The 20,991-nt window shown below is 56.8% G+C and overlaps 2 long non-coding RNA genes across 2 annotated transcripts; both read right to left on the bottom strand.

The window, feature by feature from the left end:
- Positions 1 to 5,316: 5,316 nt before the first annotated feature.
- LOC149917012 (uncharacterized) lies at positions 5,317 to 9,220 on the bottom strand. The gene is made up of 3 exons (XR_016468711.1): positions 7,793 to 9,220; positions 5,694 to 7,611; positions 5,317 to 5,511 (listed from the first exon to the last, which is right to left on the bottom strand). It is a non-coding gene; the product is annotated as an uncharacterized LOC149917012 (long non-coding RNA).
- An 835-nt stretch (positions 9,221 to 10,055) lies between these two features.
- Positions 10,056 to 20,609, bottom strand: LOC149917011 (uncharacterized). Its single transcript, XR_016468710.1, has 6 exons — positions 20,400 to 20,609; positions 17,290 to 19,206; positions 15,191 to 17,107; positions 13,591 to 15,008; positions 11,492 to 13,408; positions 10,056 to 11,309 (listed from the first exon to the last, which is right to left on the bottom strand). It is a non-coding gene; the product is annotated as an uncharacterized LOC149917011 (long non-coding RNA).
- Positions 20,610 to 20,991: the final 382 nt, after the last annotated feature.

Genomic DNA, 20,991 nt, shown 5'->3' with positions numbered 1-20,991 from the left:
TCAAAAAGTCTGACACTAATTACGTCCTAAAATCTGAGGAACATTCACAGCTCTGCAATTTGGATCAAGTTACGTCTTCTGAGGTAGATGCAGAAATTAAAAGAAAGTATTTTTAGACTTTAAAGTGTGTCATTCTGCTAGATTTTCTCTGCTATTTCTCTTGACCTTAATCATACATATTCGTAATGCAGGATTACATCCAATATACCGATGGATTTATCCCGAACACTTCCTCCCCTTTGAACTCCAGTAATGTTTCCACTGGCAACGACTCACCGAGCGGAAAAGAATCCATCCTATAGGAAAAACAGAGAAGAAAAAACTAACAACACGTTGAGAGAAAGGGAGTTATTAACTGAACATAGTAAGATTAAAGAGAAACATACTATTAAAACACTAAAGCATAGGGATGAATACTTCTGTAATCTTTGTCAAACTTTCCTCCTTGAAAATCATTTTCTAAAATAGATTATTTGGACATTTTGAGTGACATTATCAGTGGGGGGAGGGGGAGAAGAAAGGATAAACGTGCTTAAGACAGCTGACTTAGCAAACGCTTCCAGGACAACAAGATAAGTGAGATGAAAAAAAAAAAAAGACAAACAGAAGGACATTAAGGAGCCAGAAATAACACTGTCTTAAGCTGATTTCTGATGAGTGGAAAACATTCTGAATTCCTAATTAGCAATGCTGAAAACAGATTAATCTGAAACAAGCTAAATTCATAACCCTCACTTCACAGTATGTGCTTTTTTCTTGGAAAAGATGGCAAATCAGGAGACAGAATCCTCTGCTGTGTCACGTTCAAATAAAATTATTTTACTACTACATTCAAGAACTTAGTACTTTAAGAGGAAAATAAATTTTCTTATACTATATCTCTACCACATAATCAGCACTGAGTCATTTTGCTGTGATTTTCTATCTTTGGAAGATCGCTTGGCATGAAAATTTTCTGAAAAAAATAGAAAGGAGACAGGCTTTAAGTTATCTTGGGATGTTTTTCTAGTTAAAATACATTTATATTTAGGACCTTATTTAACAGAACCACGTATACCATTGTAATATGACAGCCTCTGAACAGGATGTTACATCTGTACAGGATGTACAGTCTCTGTACAGGATGTAAATACAGACACTGAAAAGACACCTTAAAAATAGTAATTGAGAGGGGAACTATTCTCAACAAAAAATAAATAGCCAGTGATGAAAAGTATGACCTGATAATGAGATGACAGAACCATAGAATCACAGAATCGTAGAATGGTTTGCAATGGGACCTCAAGGATCATCGAGCTCCGATCCCCCTGCTAAAGCCTATTAATTGAAGGTTTGCCACGAGCACTGAATAACGTCCATCGTAAATGTCTTCAGAAAAATAGAACCGTGCTAATAAAAGTAGAAAATGCACAAGAGGAAAGAAAATTGCAAAGGAATGAAAAGTAGTAGATGTAAGATATCCGCTGCCACTAAGATATAATGGCAGTTCCTTGGCAGACTAATATCCCATTTTAGATCCCACGTTAATAAAAATTAACTTACGTGCTGAAGTGAATGATTTCAACTTTTTTTTTTTTTTTTTTTTAAACTCATTTAAATGCCTCAGGACTGAGATTTAGTAAACGATACAGAGGAATGAACGGTGACTTTTACTGCTCAGAAAAGAAAACTCTATTTCGGAACACTGAATGGAGCAGGAAAAACTTTTCAAAAGGGGCTGTTTCAAGAACTGTCATGGATTTTTCCGCTTGGAAACATATAGGATGGTTGAGTGTCAACAGTTTACGGATAACCAGACTTGGTCATAGCAAAAGTAGAAAAGATTCCTAGATTATAAGAAATGCTAAGAATAACCAGAGAGAATAACTGCATTTTAAGAGATGGAATCTGAGTGGTCTTAAAGAAGATGGTAAGTTCACAAATTTGCAAACTGCTCTAGACGTTTTGTTTAGTTCTAGCATTTCAGTTCGAAATTTCAGAACTCCAGAGGAATACATGCAGTGAAACTAACTGAAAATAACGGTAAATTAAAGTGGTTATCAACAAGAACCTAATTAGCTTTTGGAAATCTTTTTCACAAGGTATAACCAAGGCCAAGAGCTTAAGAGGATTAAAAATACCAAAGGAAATGGAGACAGATAACGACTGAATCTAGAATCGCAATAGCAAATTAATTCATGTGATTGTTTCGTAACTGCAAGGAATTTTTCATCTTTTACCAGCACGTGGCATCGGTCGCTTCCTGGTAATAATTTCCACGTAAACAGAAAAACAACATTTCTCTTGTTTATGTGCTGAAGAAATAGCAAATCCAATACTTAAAAACTAACAAAAAACAAAAAGAAAACCCACATTGGTGCGTGCTGAAGAAAAGCCTCAATGCTGAGGCAATGAGCAAGATTTCCCAAAAAATCCCAGTGCGGAGAACCCTGGACAAGATCCCTTATCTCCGATACGCATGACATCAGATTAAATGAACAAAGTGATCCCCACCTGGAATTAAAAGTCTATCGGTAGCTCTAATTTAATGATACATTAAAGCTTCATAAATATATACGGGAGGACAACAGCAAGGATTTTGCCTTCTCAACTCCCTGTGCGTTGTACTACGGACACGCAAGGAACAGATTTTTTTTCCCTTCTCTCATCTTTTATTGCGCGTACGGGCAGGAGGATGTAAAAGGAAGTTCCTTCTCACTTTTGATAGGCAGTTACTATGAAATGCTAGAGAGGATACGTGCCAAGTACAACAATGTTGAAAGAACGCTTGATAAGCTTAATTTAGAAAACATATCTGTTCCATAAACACATGAGATAAATGAGAAGTATTAGACAGTATGAGTCAGTATTCTCAGAACGAACCTAGTTTGGAATGTGGGTTTTTTATGTATTTGGCAAATTAACAACCTTTTTTATTATTATTCCTTTTAAAAATATCGTGTACGTTAGGCAACAGACACAAGCGCTTAGTATTGATGTCTAGACTTCTGCGGCTTCTAATTCACTGTTATTATCTAATAATAGCTACAAGTGAATTTAATCACAGTTCCAAAAATTGAAAACAAAGCAGGACGTCCCAATTACAAAGTGCAGCCTCACGACTAGCCTTGTGATCACTCCTATCCCTGGAATAAGTCCCACAGTTCAACCAAAGAACCGACCAGTGCCCGTAACTGTTGTCTCTTATAAGCAAGAAGAAAAAATGTCTACAGAAGCCAGAGTGTTTAACAAGGAGAGAAGCTCGTAAGTTAAGATAAGATGAAGGTGGACCAAGGCCATTACTAAAATGGAAGGAGAAGAAAGAGAAAGAAACTGTCTGACTCCTAATATTAAGTGAACTATGAGATCTGCAAAAAGATTACTGCTGTTGGCCAGTCACGCACCGCATGCTTACGACGGAAGCAACCACCAGATGGCTGGCAACAGACCCCGTGCACATTGCTACTGCCCGAAGTACTGTCCCGGGCCCTGTAAAGCAAACCTTCCGATGACATGGTACCCCAGGAAGAACTGAGTCAGAAAAACAGGACTCATTTCTGAAACAAGCTCGTAATCACCTAGGCAAAAGAACACAGCAATGAGTCGATATATTACATCCCCTACCATGCACGGCGCCTGGAAAAATCAGACGATACGTTGGCATATTAAAGACAACCTTAAGAGCCGGGGGTGCATTCCATTCAAACATTGGGACACATATTTAACAAAAGCTGCCTGGCTAGTCAACGCTCAGACCTGCGGGCATGTGGTGGATTAAGCAGGATGAGGGGGTCTGCCGTGTACCTCCAAGGGATTTGATGCTGTGCAAGAATAAACAAAAATACGTATCGTACACGGTTGCTACACAATACTGCATGCCATCATAGCTATGGTTGTCATAGGTCTTGTTAACACTATTACAGTAAGAACCATCCCAACTAAAGAAGAACAAATCCTGATGAAGTCAGAACTAGCTTAGAAAGCAGTAATCCAACAATGGATCCTCTCTCTTGTACCGAAGGACTGCTATGAAGACAGAGCCCAAAATAATGAACTAAATAAACTTCGTGGACAGATAATTTACACGGATGGACCATAGGCTACGGGAATTAGATGTGTATACACATCAAAAAGTAAGACGGGAGATGATAATTAATTATGATGTATAAAATTGTTATGAGACCTCAGCATAACATAAATGGGACAGGACAGGGGGTGGATACTGTCTTAGCTTCAGCAGGGACAGAGTATTTTCTCTTCAAAGCGGCCGATATGATGCTACATTCTGGAAAAGTACAGCGTTGATAACATACGTATGTTTTCAGGTGTTACGGAGTAGTTTTGAACAGAGTGAATGACGTTCACTTTCTCACCTTCTCCTACTGTACAGGAAGAGGGCTGGGAGAGACACAGGAAAATGGGACAGAATCAGGATAGCTGACCAAAAACTGACCGAGGCAATAGTCTATATTATATGCCACGTTATGTAAGGAAAGTTCGAAAAACAGGAGAAAGTTCAAGAAGGCAACTGATGCTTGGGGATTAGCTGGGCATCAGTCAGCGGGGGCTGAGCAATTGTGTGGGCATCAATTGTTAGTCATAAATATACGAGCGTATGTATCATAGCCATTATCCACTTTTCCTTTTCTCTACATTAGTAATTTTTTTTTTAACCTCAAACCACTAGTTCTACTTCCTCCCCATTCCTCCCCGGTCTCTACTCCTACCCTGCGGGAAGCAGGGGAGGGAGCCAAACACCGCACAGGGCTTAACTACCAGCCAAATTAAACCACGGCACATCAGAGAAGCAAAATTGCCAGCCACACTGATCAGGGTCACTTTACTGCAGCGTGCAATAAGATCACATTCGAAGAAAGAGGAGAGAGAAAGCACCAGCAGAGAGAACCACATTAACAGTTGGTGAGGAACTGTGCACACATAAGCACTCCTGAGCATAACGCATACATCCCAGAAAACCAAACAGATGTCTAGCATTTAGCAGAAAACAGTAAAAAAGGCAATGGAAGAGCTCAGCAAAAATGCTCCTGGAAGTGGGGAAACTCACTTGGCCGAAAACATAAATCTGGGCCTGCTTGACAGAGGACATGGGCGAAATTAAGGGAAGAGCTGTGCCATGTATCAGTCACCTTTACATCCCAAAGGAAGGCCATCAAACTACTCAGCTCAGATAAAAGGGATTTACTTACGGGTTAAGTAAACAAACAAATGGTTACCAGGCAACTAAACCAGTAAGAAACAGCTTTATGCTAAGATACATAATTCAATACCAAAGTTAAATGCATGCTAGAAATTAAAAGCAGATATCACAAGAACAACTATATGCAAACACATTTTATTCACAAAGGCTTATGGAGCCAATATGGAGCTAATGAGAGCAATAAACACATTTCAACTGCATTTTCAAGAGACAAAAGATAAATTTAATGAGTTAGACAATCAACAGCATCATCTTCTTGCTTGTTCCAAACTCCTACAACACCACGCCGCATCTTCTTTCTTCTGCAGCAGCTCCTGAAACATCAGCGGGGACACCATTAGACCTGCGGAGCGGCAAGCCCCCCACCTGAACAAAAAGGGAAACCCAACATCGCAAAGGAACTCCGCACACCACCACCCAGCCAAGGAAGGCCTTGCGTCCCCCCTCCCCAATTCAGCCCAGAAAAATAAAAAAAACTTCGAGCAGCTTGTCTCACCTCACTGACGCTCGACGCGCGTTCAGCCGGTGCTGCGGGGGATCACAGAGGCGGGCAGACTGGGCAAATGGAGCTGGGCACGCACACAGCAGCGGCCAAAGAGTCAGCTTCCCTGATTACAGGGGACCCCCAGCCACTGCATCCATTGCAAAGGGCCTGGGACTGCGGGGCACTGTCGCTCCCTGGCTTACAGGGCAGCCCCCATCCCTAGCGGCCGAGGGAGGCTCCTTCTCTCCCAGTCAGGGGCACCTCGACCCACACCCCGCTAACGGGGCGGTCACCCCACACAGGCTGCCAACTGAGCACAAACGCTCGCGCACCCAGACCCTGATTACAGGCGGGTGGACAACACCCCTGGAGCCACAGAGCTCGGTTTCCCCCCCAGCGGCGGGAGCGACTCTCAGCCGCCAGGCAGCGGGGCGACACGGCCAAATGCCGCGGCCGGGATCCCAGCCCTGATTCCGGGGAGGGCGCAAGCCCAACCCCGCATCTCGCGGCCCCGTGCCTCTGAAAGGCCAGGGCCGCATTCCCGCCTGAGTACAGGGGGTCTCTCAGAACCCAGCTCACCAAGCACACACGGGGGGCACGCACAGCCCTGCCTACAGGACGGTACCCCCACAGCCCACCCTCACCAAGAAGCCCCGCGGAGCACGAGGCTCCCGCCAACGCCTGAGCTACAGGCTGGCCTGCCAGGCAGCAGCAGAACATCACCAAGCTCTCGTCTTTGGGAACCCAGGGAGCAACCTCGACCCACCGAGCGGAGAGGTCATCCCACACACAAAAGGAGCACCTCAACCTGCACCCTCTGACGGGACAGGGAGGGGTCATTCCCACCAGCTGGATGGCTAAAGCAGCCGGCTGCAATGCTGCAGCCTCCCCACACCTGATTACAGGGCGGGCGGGCCGCTTAGGGGACAGAGGGCTCCGCAGCTTGGGACACACGCCCCGAGTACGGGGCTGTCACGCCGCCAGCGGAACAGGCGCCCACGCGTGAACAGGCCCAAGCCCTGGCTACAGGGCGGCCTCGGCCACAGAACTACCACGTGGCTCTGATCAACACTAAATTATATGGAGGAAGACAGGACACTCGCTGCGCTCGCGGTACTGAGAGGGAACACCCCTTTTGCGGCATGCGCCAAAGTCCTCCGTTCCCCCCAGGGAAGTCGAAGCTAAGCTGCAGCCATCTTTGTGGGGGCCTAAAGGGAAAGCTCAGTCGCTCCGTCACTCCACAAACACAAACAAGGACAGGAAGGGGAACGCGCACACACAGGCGCGACTTTCCAGAAGGGAAGGACAACGCAGCGCAGCCAAACCCTGGGAATAAACCCACAACCGCGGGCAACAGACAAGAGCCTGTGACCTGTCCCTAGCCTGCACGGAGGCCACAGACCTCAACGTGCCAGGGGGCTTCCCAGTTAAAGCCAAAGGTCAGATGCCATGACGCACACCCCGAGTACGGGGCCGTCGCATTGACAGGCCACCACCAGGCAACGATGCCGAGGGGCCGGAGGAGGAAGAGGGGCGGGGAAACAGCACTACCCTGCCTACAGGGTGGCCTCGGGGTCCGGCGAGCTCCATTTCCCACTCAGGTGCGGAGAGGTGGCTCTCGCCCTGCGTTACAGGGGGCCACGCTCCCCAGGCAGCCAAAGGAGCAGCAAGGCAAAAGGCCAACTACAGCAAAAGCAAAGACCCGAGCCCTGCTTACAGGGAGGTCGCCCAGCACAAAGCCGGCCTGCTCACCCAAGGCACCGGCAACGCTCAAACTCTAACGTGACTGCGGACCCGCTAACGGGACTGGGTGCTTTGCCCAGGGTGCCTCTCTCCTTCCCCCCCGCATCTGCACGCTTCGGCATCCTCTTCCAGCTTGCTCCTGCCTCCCGTGTCCCCACGCCGCTTCTTCTTTCTTCTGCAGCAGCTCCTGAAACATCAGCGGGGACACCATTAGACCTGCGGAGCGGCAAGCCCCCCACCTGAACAAAAAGGGAAACCCAACATCGCAAAGGAACTCCGCACACCACCACCCAGCCAAGGAAGGCCTTGCGTCCCCCCTCCCCAATTCAGCCCAGAAAAATAAAAAAACTTCGAGCAGCTTGTCTCACCTCACTGACGCTCGACGCGCGTCCAGCCGGTGCTGCGGGGGATCACAGAGGCGGGCAGACTGGGCAAATGGAGCTGGGCACGCACACAGCAGCGGCCAAAGAGTCAGCTTCCCTGATTACAGGGGACCCCCAGCCACTGCATCCATTGCAAAGGGCCTGGGACTGCGGGGCACTGTCGCTCCCTGGCTTACAGGGCAGCCCCCATCCCTAGCGGCCGAGGGAGGCTCCTTCTCTCCCAGTCAGGGGCACCTCGACCCACACCCCGCTAACGGGGCGGTCACCCCACACAGGCTGCCAACTGAGCACAAACGCTCGCGCACCCAGACCCTGATTACAGGCGGGTGGACAACACCCCTGGAGCCACAGAGCTCGGTTTCCCCCCCAGCGGCGGGAGCGACTCTCAGCCGCCAGGCAGCGGGGCGACACGGCCAAATGCCGCGGCCGGGATCCCAGCCCTGATTCCGGGGAGGGCGCAAGCCCAACCCCGCATCTCGCGGCCCCGTGCCTCTGAAAGGCCAGGACCGCATTCCCGCCTGAGTACAGGGGGTCTCTCAGAACCCAGCTCACCAAGCACACACGGGGGGCACGCACAGCCCTGCCTACAGGACGGTACCCCCACAGCCCACCCTCACCAAGAAGCCCCGCGGAGCACGAGGCTCCCGCCAACGCCTGAGCTACAGGCTGGCCTGCCAGGCAGCAGCAGAACATCACCAAGCTCTCGTCTTTGGGAACCCAGGGAGCAACCTCGACCCACCGAGCGGGGAGGTCACCCCACACACAAAAGGAGCACCTCAACCTGCACCCTCTGACGGGACAGGGAGGGGTCATTCCCACCAGCTGGATGGCTAAAGCAGCCGGCTGCAATGCTGCAGCCTCCCCACACCTGATTACAGGGCGGGCGGGCCGCTTAGGGGACAGAGGGCTCCGCAGCTTGGGACACACGCCCCGAGTACGGGGCTGTCACGCCGCCAGCGGAACAGGCGCCCACGCGTGAACAGGCCCAAGCCCTGGCTACAGGGCGGCCTCGGCCACAGAACTACCACGTGGCTCTGATCAACACTAAATTATATGGAGGAAGACAGGACACTCGCTGCGCTCGCGGTACTGAGAGGGAACACCCCTTTTGCGGCATGCGCCAAAGTCCTCCGTTCCCCCCAGGGAAGTCGAAGCTAAGCTGCAGCCATCTTTGTGGGGGCCTAAAGGGAAAGCTCAGTCGCTCCGTCACTCCACAAACACAAACAAGGACAGGAAGGGGAACGCGCACACACAGGCGCGACTTTCCAGAAGGGAAGGACAACGCAGTGCAGCCAAACCCTGGGAATAAACCCACAACCGCGGGCAACAGACAAGAGCCTGTGACCTGTCCCTAGCCTGCACGGAGGCCACAGACCTCAACGTGCCAGGGGGCTTCCCAGTTAAAGCCAAAGGTCAGATGCCATGACGCACACCCCGAGTACGTGGCCGTCGCATTGACAGGCCACCACCAGGAAACGATGCCGAGGGGCCGGAGGAGGAAGAGGGGCGGGGAAACAGCACTACCCTGCCTACAGGGTGGCCTCGGGGTCCGGCGAGCTCCATTTCCCACTCAGGTGCGGAGAGGTGGCTCTCGCCCTGCGTTACAGGGGGCCACGCTCCCCAGGCAGCCAAAGGAGCAGCAAGGCAAAAGGCCAACTACAGCAAAAGCAAAGACCCGAGCCCTGCTTACAGGGAGGTCGCCCAGCACAAAGCCGGCCTGCTCACCCAAGGCACCGGCAACGCTCAAACTCTAACGTGACTGCGGACCCGCTAACGGGACTGGGTGCTTTGCCCAGGGTGCCTCTCTCCTTCCCCCCCGCATCTGCACGCTTCGGCATCCTCTTCCAGCTTGCTCCTGCCTCCCGTGTCCCCACGCCGCTTCTTCTTTCTTCTGCAGCAGCTCCTGAAACATCAGCGGGGACACCATTAGACCTGCGGAGCGGCAAGCCCCCCACCTGAACAAAAAGGGAAACCCAACATCGCAAAGGAACTCCGCACACCACCACCCAGCCAAGGAAGGCCTTGCGTCCCCCCTCCCCAATTCAGCCCAGAAAAATAAAAAAACTTCGAGCAGCTTGTCTCACCTCACTGACGCTCGACGCGCGTCCAGCCGGTGCTGCGGGGGATCACAGAGGCGGGCAGACTGGGCAAATGGAGCTGGGCACGCACACAGCAGCGGCCAAAGAGTCAGCTTCCCTGATTACAGGGGACCCCCAGCCACTGCATCCATTGCAAAGGGCCTGGGAATGCGGGGCACTGTCGCTCCCTGGCTTACAGGGCAGCCCCCATCCCTAGCGGCCGAGGGAGGCTCCTTCTCTCCCAGTCAGGGGCACCTCGACCCACACCCCGCTAACGGGGCGGTCACCCCACACAGGCTGCCAACTGAGCACAAACGCTCGCGCACCCAGACCCTGATTACAGGCGGGTGGACAACACCCCTGGAGCCACAGAGCTCGGTTTCCCCCCCAGCGGCGGGAGCGACTCTCAGCCGCCAGGCAGCGGGGCGACACGGCCAAATGCCGCGGCCGGGATCCCAGCCCTGATTCCGGGGAGGGCGCAAGCCCAACCCCGCATCTCGCGGCCCCGTGCCTCTGAAAGGCCAGGGCCGCATTCCCGCCTGAGTACAGGGGGTCTCTCAGAACCCAGCTCACCAAGCACACACGGGGGGCACGCACAGCCCTGCCTACAGGACGGTACCCCCACAGCCCACCCTCACCAAGAAGCCCCGCGGAGCACGAGGCTCCCGCCAACGCCTGAGCTACAGGCTGGCCTGCCAGGCAGCAGCAGAACATCACCAAGCTCTCGTCTTTGGGAACCCAGGGAGCAACCTCGACCCACCGAGCGGGGAGGTCACCCCACACACAAAAGGAGCACCTCAACCTGCACCCTCTGACGGGACAGGGAGGGGTCATTCCCACCAGCTGGATGGCTAAAGCAGCCGGCTGCAATGCTGCAGCCTCCCCACACCTGATTACAGGGCGGGCGGGCCGCTTAGGGGACAGAGGGCTCCGCAGCTTGGGACACACGCCCCGAGTACGGGGCTGTCACGCCGCCAGCGGAACAGGCGCCCACGCGTGAACAGGCCCAAGCCCTGGCTACAGGGCGGCCTCGGCCACAGAACTACCCTGCCTACAGGGTGGCCTCGGGGTCCGGCGAGCTCCATTTCCCACTCAGGTGCGGAGAGGTGGCTCTCGCCCTGCGTTACAGGGGGCCACGCTCCCCAGGCAGCCAAAGGAGCAGCAAGGCAAAAGGCCAACTACAGCAAAAGCAAAGACCCGAGCCCTGCTTACAGGGAGGTCGCCCAGCACAAAGCCGGCCTGCTCACCCAAGGCACCGGCAACGCTCAAACTCTAACGTGACTGCGGATCCGCTAACGGGACTGGGGCTTTGCCCAGGGTGCCTCTCTCCTTCCCCCCCGCATCTGCACGCTTCGGCATCCTCTTCCAGCTTGCTCCTGTCTCCCGTGTCCCCACGCCGCTTCTTCTTTCTTCTGCAGCAGCTCCTGAAACATCAGCGGGGACACCATTAGACCTGCGGAGCGGCAAGCCCCCCACCTGAACAAAAAGGGAAACCCAACATCGCAAAGGAACTCCGCACACCACCACCCAGCCAAGGAAGGCCTTGCGTCCCCCCTCCCCAATTCAGCCCAGAAAAATAAAAAAAACTTCGAGCAGCTTGTCTCACCTCACTGACGCTCGACGCGCGTTCAGCCGGTGCTGCGGGGGATCACAGAGGCGGGCAGACTGGGCAAATGGAGCTGGGCACGCACACAGCAGCGGCCAAAGAGTCAGCTTCCCTGATTACAGGGGACCCCCAGCCACTGCATCCATTGCAAAGGGCCTGGGACTGCGGGGCACTGTTGCTCCCTGGCTTACAGGGCAGCCCCCATCCCTAGCGGCCGAGGGAGGCTCCTTCTCTCCCAGTCAGGGGCACCTCGACCCACACCCCGCTAACGGGGCGGTCACCCCACACAGGCTGCCAACTGAGCACAAACGCTCGCGCACCCAGACCCTGATTACAGGCGGGTGGACAACACCCCTGGAGCCACAGAGCTCGGTTTCCCCCCCAGCGGCGGGAGCGACTCTCAGCCGCCAGGCAGCGGGGCGACACGGCCAAATGCCGCGGCCAGGATCCCAGCCCTGATTCCGGGGAGGGCGCAAGCCCAACCCTGCATCTCGCGGCCCCGTTCCTCTGAAAGGCCAGGGCCGCATTCCCGCCTGAGTACAGGGGGTCTCTCAGAACCCAGCTCACCAAGCACACACGGGGGGCACGCACAGCCCTGCCTACAGGACGGTACCCCCACAGCCCACCCTCACCAAGAAGCCCCGCGGAGCACGAGGCTCCCGCCAACGCCTGAGCTACAGGCTGGCCCGCCAGGCAGCAGCAGAACATCACCAAGCTCTCGTCTTTGGGAACCCAGGGAGCAACCTCGACCCACCGAGCGGGGAGGTCACCCCACACACAAAAGGAGCACCTCAACCTGCACCCTCTGACGGGACAGGGAGGGGTCATTCCCACCAGCTGGATGGCTAAAGCAGCCGGCTGCAATGCTGCAGCCTCCCCACACCTGATTACAGGGCGGGCGGGCCGCTTAGGGGACAGAGGGCTCCGCAGCTTGGGACACACGCCCCGAGTACGGGGCTGTCACGCCGCCAGCGGAACAGGCGCCCACGCGTGAACAGGCCCAAGCCCTGGCTACAGGGCGGCCTCGGCCACAGAACTACCACGTGGCTCTGATCAACACTAAATTATATGGAGGAAGACAGGACACTCGCTGCGCTCGCGGTACTGAGAGGGAACACCCCTTTTGCGGCGTGCGCCAAAGTCCTCCGTTCCCCCCAGGGAAGTCGAAGCTAAGCTGCAGCCATCTTTGTGGGGGCCTAAAGGGAAAGCTCAGTCTCTCCGTCACTCCACAAACACAAACAAGGACAGGAAGGGGAACGCGCACACACAGGCGCGACTTTCCAGAAGGGAAGGACAACGCAGCGCAGCCAAACCCTGGGAATAAACCCACAGCCGCGGGCAACAGACAAGAGCCTGTGACCTGTCCCTAGCCTGCACGGAGGCCACAGACCTCAACGTGCCAGGGGGCTTCCCAGCTAAAGCCAAAGGTCAGATGCCATGACGCACACCCCGAGTACGGGGCCGTCGCATTGACAGGCCACCACCAGGCAACGATGCCGAGGGGCCGGAGGAGGAAGAGGGGCGGGGAAACAGCACTACCCTGCCTACAGGGTGGCCTCGGGGTCCGGCGAGCTCCATTTCCCACTCAGGTGCGGAGAGGTGGCTCTCGCCCTGCGTTACAGGGGACCACGCTCTCCAGGCAGCCAAAGGAGCAGCAAGGCAAAAGGCCAACTACAGCAAAAGCAAAGACCCGAGCCCTGCTTACAGGGAGGTCGCCCAGCACAAAGCCGGCCTGCTCACCCAAGGCACCGGCAACGCTCAAACTCTAACGTGACTGCGGATCCGCTAACGGGACTGGGGCTTTGCCCAGGGTGCCTCTCTCCTTCCCCCCCGCATCTGCACGCTTCGGCATCCTCTTCCAGCTTGCTCCTGTCTCCCGTATCCCCACGCCGCTTCTTCTTTCTTCTGCAGCAGCTCCTGAAACATCAGCGGGGACACCATTAGACCTGCGGAGCGGCAAGCCCCCCACCTGAACAAAAAGGGAAACCCAACATCGCAAAGGAACTCCGCACACCACCACCCAGCCAAGGAAGGCCTTGCGTCCCCCCTCCCCAATTCAGCCCAGAAAAATAAAAAAAACTTCGAGCAGCTTGTCTCACCTCACTGACGCTCGACGCGCGTTCAGCCGGTGCTGCGGGGGATCACAGAGGCGGGCAGACTGGGCAAATGGAGCTGGGCACGCACACAGCAGCGGCCAAAGAGTCAGCTTCCCTGATTACAGGGGACCCCCAGCCACTGCATCCATTGCAAAGGGCCTGGGACTGCGGGGCACTGTTGCTCCCTGGCTTACAGGGCAGCCCCCATCCCTAGCGGCCGAGGGAGGCTCCTTCTCTCCCAGTCAGGGGCACCTCGACCCACACCCCGCTAACGGGGCGGTCACCCCACACAGGCTGCCAACTGAGCACAAATGCTCGCGCACCCAGACCCTGATTACAGGCGGGTGGACAACACCCCTGGAGCCACAGAGCTCGGTTTCCCCCCCAGCGGCGGGAGCGACTCTCAGCCGCCAGGCAGCGGGGCGACACGGCCAAATGCCGCGGCCAGGATCCCAGCCCTGATTCCGGGGAGGGCGCAAGCCCAACCCTGCATCTCGCGGCCCCGTTCCTCTGAAAGGCCAGGGCCGCATTCCCGCCTGAGTACAGGGGGTCTCTCAGAACCCAGCTCACCAAGCACACACGGGGGGCACGCACAGCCCTGCCTACAGGACGGTACCCCCACAGCCCACCCTCACCAAGAAGCCCCGCGGAGCACGAGGCTCCCGCCAACGCCTGAGCTACAGGCTGGCCCGCCAGGCAGCACCAGAACATCACCAAGCTCTCGTCTTTGGGAACCCAGGGAGCAACCTCGACCCACCGAGCGGGGAGGTCACCCCACACACAAAAGGAGCACCTCAACCTGCACCCTCTGACGGGACAGGGAGGGGTCATTCCCACCAGCTGGATGGCTAAAGCAGCCGGCTGCAATGCTGCAGCCTCCCCACACCTGATTACAGGGCGGGCGGGCCGCTTAGGGGACAGAGGGCTCCGCAGCTTGGGACACACGCCCCGAGTACGGGGCTGTCACGCCGCCAGCGGAACAGGCGCCCACGCGTGAACAGGCCCAAGCCCTGGCTACAGGGCGGCCTCGGCCACAGAACTACCCTGCCTACAGTGTGGCCTCGGGGTCCGGCGAGCTCCATTTCCCACTCAGGTGCGGAGAGGTGGCTCTCGCCCTGCGTTACAGGGGGCCACGCTCCCCAGGCAGCCAAAGGAGCAGCAAGGCAAAAGGCCAACTACAGCAAAAGCAAAGACCCGAGCCCTGCTTACAGGGAGGTCGCCCAGCACAAAGCCGGCCTGCTCACCCAAGGCACCGGCAACGCTCAAACTCTAACGTGACTGCGGATCCGCTAACGGGACTGGGGCTTTGCCCAGGGTGCCTCTCTCCTTCCCCCCCGCATCTGCACGCTTCGGCATCCTCTTCCAGCTTGCTCCTGTCTCCCGTGTCCCCACGCCGCTTCTTCTTTCTTCTGCAGCAGCTCCTGAAACATCAGCGGGGACACCATTAGACCTGCGGAGCGGCAAGCCCCCCACCTGAACAAAAAGGGAAACCCAACATCGCAAAGGAACTCCGCACACCACCACCCAGCCAAGGAAGGCCTTGCGTCCCCCCTCCCCAATTCAGCCCAGAAAAATAAAAAAAACTTCGAGCAGCTTGTCTCACCTCACTGACGCTCGACGCGCGTTCAGCCGGTGCTGCGGGGGATCACAGAGGCGGGCAGACTGGGCAAATGGAGCTGGGCACGCACACAGCAGCGGCCAAAGAGTCAGCTTCCCTGATTACAGGGGACCCCCAGCCACTGCATCCATTGCAAAGGGCCTGGGACTGCGGGGCACTGTTGCTCCCTGGCTTACAGGGCAGCCCCCATCCCTAGCGGCCGAGGGAGGCTCCTTCTCTCCCAGTCAGGGGCACCTCGACCCACACCCCGCTAACGGGGCGGTCACCCCACACAGGCTGCCAACTGAGCACAAACGCTCGCGCACCCAGACCCTGATTACAGGCGGGTGGACAACACCCCTGGAGCCACAGAGCTCGGTTTCCCCCCCAGCGGCGGGAGCGACTCTCAGCCGCCAGGCAGCGGGGCGACACGGCCAAATGCCGCGGCCGGGATCCCAGCCCTGATTCCGGGGAGGGCGCAAGCCCAACCCTGCATCTCGCGGCCCCGTTCCTCTGAAAGGCCAGGGCCGCATTCCCGCCTGAGTACAGGGGGTCTCTCAGAACCCAGCTCACCAAGCACACACGGGGGGCACGCACAGCCCTGCCTACAGGACGGTACCCCCACAGCCCACCCTCACCAAGAAGCCCCGCGGAGCACGAGGCTCCCGCCAACGCCTGAGCTACAGGCTGGCCCGCCAGGCAGCAGCAGAACATCACCAAGCTCTCGTCTTTGGGAACCCAGGGAGCAACCTCGACCCACCGAGCGGGGAGGTCACCCCACACACAAAAGGAGCACCTCAACCTGCACCCTCTGACGGGACAGGGAGGGGTCATTCCCACCAGCTGGATGGCTAAAGCAGCCGGCTGCAATGCTGCAGCCTCCCCACACCTGATTACAGGGCGGGCGGGCCGCTTAGGGGACAGAGGGCTCCGCAGCTTGGGACACACGCCCCGAGTACGGGGCTGTCACGCCGCCAGCGGAACAGGCGCCCACGCGTGAACAGGCCCAAGCCCTGGCTACAGGGCGGCCTCGGCCACAGAACTACCACGTGGCTCTGATCAACACTAAATTATATGGAGGAAGACAGGACACTCGCTGCGCTCGCGGTACTGAGAGGGAACACCCCTTTTGCGGCGTGCGCCAAAGTCCTCCGTTCCCCCCAGGGAAGTCGAAGCTAAGCTGCAGCCATCTTTGTGGGGGCCTAAAGGGAAAGCTCAGTCTCTCCGTCACTCCACAAACACAAACAAGGACAGGAAGGGGAACGCGCACACACAGGCGCGACTTTCCAGAAGGGAAGGACAACGCAGCGCAGCCAAACCCTGGGAATAAACCCACAGCCGCGGGCAACAGACAAGAGCCTGTGACCTGTCCCTAGCCTGCACGGAGGCCACAGACCTCAACGTGCCAGGGGGCTTCCCAGCTAAAGCCAAAGGTCAGATGCCATGACGCACACCCCGAGTACGGGGCCGTCGCATTGACAGGCCACCACCAGGCAACGATGCCGAGGGGCCGGAGGAGGAAGAGGGGCGGGGAAACAGCACTACCCTGCCTACAGGGTGGCCTCGGGGTCCGGCGAGCTCCATTTCCCACTCAGGTGCGGAGAGGTGGCTCTCGCCCTGCGTTACAGGGGACCACGCTCTCCAGGCAGCCAAAGGAGCAGCAAGGCAAAAGGCCAACTACAGCAAAAGCAAAGACCCGAGCCCTGCTTACAGGGAGGTCGCCCAGCACAAAGCCGGCCTGCTCACCCAAGGCACCGGCAACGCTCAAACTCTAACGTGACTGCGGATCCGCTAACGGGACTGGGGCTTTGCCCAGGGTGCCTCTCTCCTTCCCCCCCGCATCTGCACGCTTCGGCATCCTCTTCCAGCTTGCTCCTGTCTCCCGTATCCCCACGCCGCTTCTTCTTTCTTCTGCAGCAGCTCCTGAAACATCAGCGGGGACACCATTAGACCTGCGGAGCGGCAAGCCCCCCACCTGAACAAAAAGGGAAACCCAACATCGCAAAGGAACTCCGCACACCACCACCCAGCCAAGGAAGGCCTTGCGTCCCCCCTCCCCAATTCAGCCCAGAAAAATAAAAAAAACTTCGAGCAGCTTGTCTCACCTCACTGACGCTCGACGCGCGTTCAGCCGGTGCTGCGGGGGATCACAGAGGCGGGCAGACTGGGCAAATGGAGCTGGGCACGCACACAGCAGCGGCCAAAGAGTCAGCTTCCCTGATTACAGGGGACCCCCAGCCACTGCATCCATTGCAAAGGGCCTGGGACTGCGGGGCACTGTTGCTCCCTGGCTTACAGGGCAGCCCCCATCCCTAGCGGCCGAGGGAGGCTCCTTCTCTCCCAGTCAGGGGCACCTCGACCCACACCCCGCTAACGGGGCGGTCACCCCACACAGGCTGCCAACTGAGCACAAATGCTCGCGCACCCAGACCCTGATTACAGGCGGGTGGACAACACCCCTGGAGCCACAGAGCTCGGTTTCCCCCCCAGCGGCGGGAGCGACTCTCAGCCGCCAGGCAGCGGGGCGACACGGCCAAATGCCGCGGCCAGGATCCCAGCCCTGATTCCGGGGAGGGCGCAAGCCCAACCCTGCATCTCGCGGCCCCGTTCCTCTGAAAGGCCAGGGCCGCATTCCCGCCTGAGTACAGGGGGTCTCTCAGAACCCAGCTCACCAAGCACACACGGGGGGCACGCACAGCCCTGCCTACAGGACGGTACCCCCACAGCCCACCCTCACCAAGAAGCCCCGCGGAGCACGAGGCTCCCGCCAACGCCTGAGCTACAGGCTGGCCCGCCAGGCAGCAGCAGAACATCACCAAGCTCTCGTCTTTGGGAACCCAGGGAGCAACCTCGACCCACCGAGCGGGGAGGTCACCCCACACACAAAAGGAGCACCTCAACCTGCACCCTCTGACGGGACAGGGAGGGGTCATTCCCACCAGCTGGATGGCTAAAGCAGCCGGCTGCAATGCTGCAGCCTCCCCACACCTGATTACAGGGCGGGCGGGCCGCTTAGGGGACAGAGGGCTCCGCAGCTTGGGACACACGCCCCGAGTACGGGGCTGTCACGCCGCCAGCGGAACAGGCGCCCACGCGTGAACAGGCCCAAGCCCTGGCTACAGGGCGGCCTCGGCCACAGAACTACCACGTGGCTCTGATCAACACTAAATTATATGGAGGAAGACAGGACACTCGCTGCGCTCGCGGTACTGAGAGGGAACACCCCTTTTGCGGCGTGCGCCAAAGTCCTCCGTTCCCCCCAGGGAAGTCGAAGCTAAGCTGCAGCCATCTTTGTGGGGGCCTAAAGGGAAAGCTCAGTCTCTCCGTCACTCCACAAACACAAACAAGGACAGGAAGGGGAACGCGCACACACAGGCGCGACTTTCCAGAAGGGAAGGACAACGCAGCGCAGCCAAACCCTGGGAATAAACCCACAGCCGCGGGCAACAGACAAGAGCCTGTGACCTGTCCCTAGCCTGCACGGAGGCCACAGACTTCAACGTGCCAGGGGGCTTCCCAGCTAAAGCCAAAGGTCAGATGCCATGACGCACACCCCGAGTACGGGGCCGTCGCATTGACAGGCCACCACCAGGCAACGATGCCGAGGGGCCGGAGGAGGAAGAGGGGCGGGGAAACAGCACTACCCTGCCTACAGGGTGGCCTCGGGGTCCGGCGAGCTCCATTTCCCACTCAGGTGCGGAGAGGTGGCTCTCGCCCTGCGTTACAGGGGGCCACGCTCCCCAGGCAGCCAAAGGAGCAGCAAGGCAAAAGGCCAACTACAGCAAAAGCAAAGACCCGAGCCCTGCTTACAGGGAGGTCGCCCAGCACAAAGCCGGCCTGCTCACCCAAGGCACCGGCAACGCTCAAACTCTAACGTGACTGCGGACCCGCTAACGGGACTGGGGCTTTGCCCAGGGTGCCTCTCTCCTTCCCCCCCGCATCTGCACGCTTCGGCATCCTCTTCCAGCTTGCTCCTGTCTCCCGTGTCCCCACGCCGCTTCTTCTTTCTTCTGCAGCAGCTCCTGAAACATCAGCGGGGACACCATTAGACCTGCGGAGCGGCAAGCCCCCCACCTGAACAAAAAGGGAAACCCAACATCGCAAAGGAACTCCGCACACCACCACCCAGCCAAGGAAGGCCTTGCATCCCCCCTCCCCAATTCAGCCCAGAAAAATAAAAAAAACTTTGAGCAGCTTGTCTCACCTCACTGACGCTCGACGCGCGTCCAGCCGGTGCTGCGGGGGATCACAGAGGCGGGCAGACTGGGCAAATGGAGCTGGGCACGCACACAGCAGCGGCCAAAGAGTCAGCTTCCCTGATTACAGGGGACCCCCAGCCACTACCTTCATTGCAAGGACAACAGCTTTCATTATAGTAGTTGTTCTGCATGAAGTCAACTGTGCCATCTTTTCACTTCTGAATTGCCAGTGTGGCCCATCTATTCTTTTGCCTCGTGTTTCCCTCCTCTTCTGGTTGATTTACTATTCTGGTTCGTATGAATTCATCTCATTTGTCATTCACCAGTTCATAGCAATAACACGGTGTGAAGTTACAAGTGAGATTTCCAACTTGTAACATCTACTCCCATGGATTGTCTTAAAGTAGAATAGAAAATTTGGCATTGAAGCGTATATTTTTCTCTGAGCATCCCCCCTTCCCCTTCTATAGAGCTTCTTTAACAGTCTTCTAGTATTAAACACCGCAACATTGCTTTACATCTTCCCCCTTTTCATAGCAGTGCAGCTCTCGTGTCCTCCCCCATTCCCACCACCCTCCCGATGAGAAGAGAAAAAGAGCCGCGCGTTTCAACACTGCGATAGCAGTTTCTATTCCTTTATTATTGCCGCTTGCTGTTGCCTCGGAGTGTCTTCTTCCACACATCAACTCGCCACGCTTGTCGCGGCTCCGCCCCTTTTCTGGGAGCCCGCTCGGAGGCCCCGGCTCCGTCCGCCCGTCATCGGAGTATAAGAGGCGGATCCAGGCCCGTCTCCCTCCTCCCGCCATCGGAGCGCAACGAGCGGCTCCAGCCCCGGTTCGGTCCGCCCGCCACCGGTCCCCGCGCGGCAGCCCCGGCTTCGGCTGTCATCCGTCGGAGCCCGCGCGGCAGCGTCCCGCGCCGCGCCGCGCCGCTCCACGCCGCGCCCCACCCCACCCCGCCGCTCCACGCCGCGCCGCACCCTACCCCGCTTCGGCCCCAGCCCCGCCACGCCTTACCTCGGATCCGTCGCACCGCGGCCCCGCCGCACCTCGGCTCTGGTGACTGCTTGTCGGCGCCATCGTTGTTGTCGCCGCCTTTCCCTCACAGCACCCCGCTTCTCCTCACACGCTGTGGAGAACGTCTCACTCACCTGCCCGCGCGCGCACCTTTTATAGCTGTCCCTCCAGCCCGCCAGCCAATAGGAGCCCTGAACGCCGCTGTGGCTTCCCGCGCTTTTCTTCCCGCCGCTCTCTCTCCAGCCCCCTCAACATTCCCGCCCTTTCTTCCTAACGGAGGCTGGGCCGGGGTCATCTGAAGGTCACGGCCGGGGTCACCTGTCGGTCACGGCCCCGCTCACAGGTGTTGCCGTCCGCCCCCTTAGGGCAGAGCCGCCCCACAGGTGATCTCAGCTCGCAGCTCCAGAGCCCGGCAGAGCTGGCTGTGCAGAACTCATTCCTTTCATTTCAGTGTTTCTTTTAACTGTCATATACATATCAGGTGTTCCTTCCTGAGTTACCGATGTCCACAAACGTAATAAAAAATATATATTTTTAACTTTTTAAGGAATTCTTCCCAGTGACACCTCCATCTCTGCCTCTACAGCATAAA

Source organism: Phasianus colchicus, chromosome 8 (genome assembly GCF_987193195.1).
Source record: "Phasianus colchicus chromosome 8, bPhaCol1.hap1.1, whole genome shotgun sequence".
NCBI classification, from domain to species: Eukaryota; Metazoa; Chordata; class Aves; order Galliformes; family Phasianidae; genus Phasianus; species Phasianus colchicus.
The sequence above is the reverse complement of the archived record's forward strand: the minus strand, read 5'-3'. Positions and strand labels throughout refer to the sequence as shown.